Here is a 2,500-nt window from a genome sequence, read left to right on the forward strand (position 1 = left end):
AAGCGTTATGGCGTTGGATTCTACTATCATGCGTACGGTGACATTGTTGCAGGACGTGATGGAGCGTTTCAGCGTTGTTACAGCCAGCACGGCACATTTTATCACGGACTCTACCTCTTGCAATCCTTGATCTTAATGGAATCGCATTTATCCTGAGCTTGTTCATGTGAATGAAATCCCGCCCAGATACGAAGAGGTTACCGTCCGTAATCCAAGCGTGCTGCTGTTCAACCTTTCGTGATCCTTTGAGAGGCCTACCATCGTTGGATTCGTACAGGAGGTTCGCAAAGCGAGTCTTATATGCTGCACGTGATGTAATGTGTACTCCATGATCTTTCAAACGTAGATGGGTGCGTTTGATCTCTAGCTCTACAAATTGTTTCATTGAATCAGGTGTTTCAACATCTTCAACGAGAGCGAGTGCTTTCAACCGATGATAGCGTTGTAGTGGAGCAGTCCAACGAAAAGATGGAATTGAAAGGCCACCGTCTTTAACGTCAGCATGAAAGTAGGCTCTAGGAACATCATGTGGCAGGTTAAGCCATTTGCGGACTGTGTTTCGAATTGTTACGTCCAATTTGTTGAGCAGACTGATGTTAGTCGATCCTAATACTAGCAGATGGTACATACTAGGTATTAGGACCGTTCGCAGCGCAAAAAGTCGTTGCTGAGGTTTTAACGGCGCCGCCCTTAGTTGTTCAATCTCGTTAGCGAGTCGACTAAGAGGATTACCCACCAATCGACCCTCCGGGGTAAAAGGAACTCCTAAGTATTTCCACTCATCAGAGCGCTTAAGCGCTGGTATTGGACGTCCAAGGCATTTAAATTTCTCCTTTGGATCGACTATGATCTTTTTCTCCTTAGGCACCGTCTTCATTGACACAGTGAAACATTTGGACGCGTTCACCTGCATACCACACTTCTGCAGATATTCAGCAGTGATGTTAAGAAGCTGTTGTAATCCCGCTCTCGTGGTCGCAAAGAGAACTAGGTCATCAGCATACCCCATAGCATTAACTACAGTGTTACCAACACGAGCTCCAATTTCCTTCGGGAGTAATGTAAACAAGCGGTCGATCACCATGTTAAACAGCACCGGTGAGAGCGGGTCACCCTGCTTGACGCCGCAAGTAGGGTGAATGGCTTGAGAAGTCCACCCATCACATTGGAGCCTAGTTGTTGAGCTCCGATACACCTCCGCTATATATTCAATCATTGGAACTGGAACTCCTGATGACCTAAGTATATCCAAAATTGTTCCATGTGACACCGAATCAAATGCCTTTGCAACATCAAGAGACGCCATAAAAAGAGGATGTTTATTCTGTCTAGCGTATTTTAGAATGAAGTCAATTTGGAAGATGTTCTCCGAGCACCCATCAATCGGCTGGAAAGCTTTTTGACGGGGATCATGCCGAATATGTTTGGACATCCTATTAGCTAATGCTTTGTGGAAGGTCCTTACAATAACGGATGATACAGTGATGGGTCTGAACGACCCGGGTTCGGAGGCTCCATTTACTTTGGGTATTAGAGTGGTCCTAGACTCCCTAAGATGTTCCGGGAGCTTACCACATAAAATTATGATGTTAAATATGCGCGTCCAAATACCCAATGGGACTTTTCTGAACTCTTCTACTAATAATGAGTCAGGCCCGGGGGCTGTTCCACGGGGTGGTAGAGCGTCCCTGACTTCCTCGACAGTAATGGCGTCCCAAAGATCAGTTATTACTACGTTGTTATTCGTAACTCCGGGTGATGTTGCGCTGTCCGAGGTCATAATAGTTTCCCAAAAGGGAACCATAATTTCCTGGGAAGGAGTTGAGTCGGTTCTTTTGTCCTTGAGAATGTCCCTTATACATGTTTTCCTATTTCTCTTCCATGCTCTCTGCATACGTGCATAATCCGCTCGTCTGGTTTTACGACGAGATTGGTTGGTTCTGTTGCCGGCTGGAGGTCTTAAACCATGCACTGCTGGTTGTTTTTGGAATGTCTCACGGAGATACAAAGAAAGTTCCTCGAAGACATGTGCACGGCTCCATCTGCTGAGCGATTCAATGATGGTATTAAGGCGCTGCATATTATACAAGCTTGTCGTGCACGGCGGCAGATTATGAAGGTGTTCCACTATTCGCTCTCTAACCGTCTCATAAGAGGACTGACAGTCTTGCTGGATGTTAATGTCAATACTTGGTTCAATGGGAGTAGCAGCTTCAGCTTCTGGTTGCATCGACTCGAGAGCCCGTGCAACCATGGCCTTGTAATCCGCCCTTTTCCTCTGTCCCTTAATAGACTCAAGTGTCCGTTGTGGTAGCGCTGCAAACAAAGCTTGATTCATGAATCTAACACCTTCCATCGTTAACCGGGCTTCTTGTCTCGCAAGCAAAGCAGATTCTTCGGCAGACCATCGCGCCTTTACATGTGTCACATTCTGTCTTCCATCGTACCAGTCCTTATGAGCCTTCTGGGAGTGTACACCACGTCCCGTCTTAGTTGTGAA

The 2,500-nt window shown here is 46.3% G+C and overlaps 1 pseudogene; it reads right to left on the reverse strand.

Moving 5' to 3' along the window:
• The window catches only part of LOC143432306 (large subunit ribosomal RNA), a 7,482-nt pseudogene that overhangs the window by 1,899 nt on the left and 3,083 nt on the right, over positions 1–2,500 (reverse strand).

This window comes from Xylocopa sonorina, unplaced genomic scaffold, assembly GCF_050948175.1.
Source record: "Xylocopa sonorina isolate GNS202 unplaced genomic scaffold, iyXylSono1_principal scaffold0079, whole genome shotgun sequence".
NCBI lineage: Eukaryota > Metazoa > Arthropoda > Insecta > Hymenoptera > Apidae > Xylocopa > Xylocopa sonorina.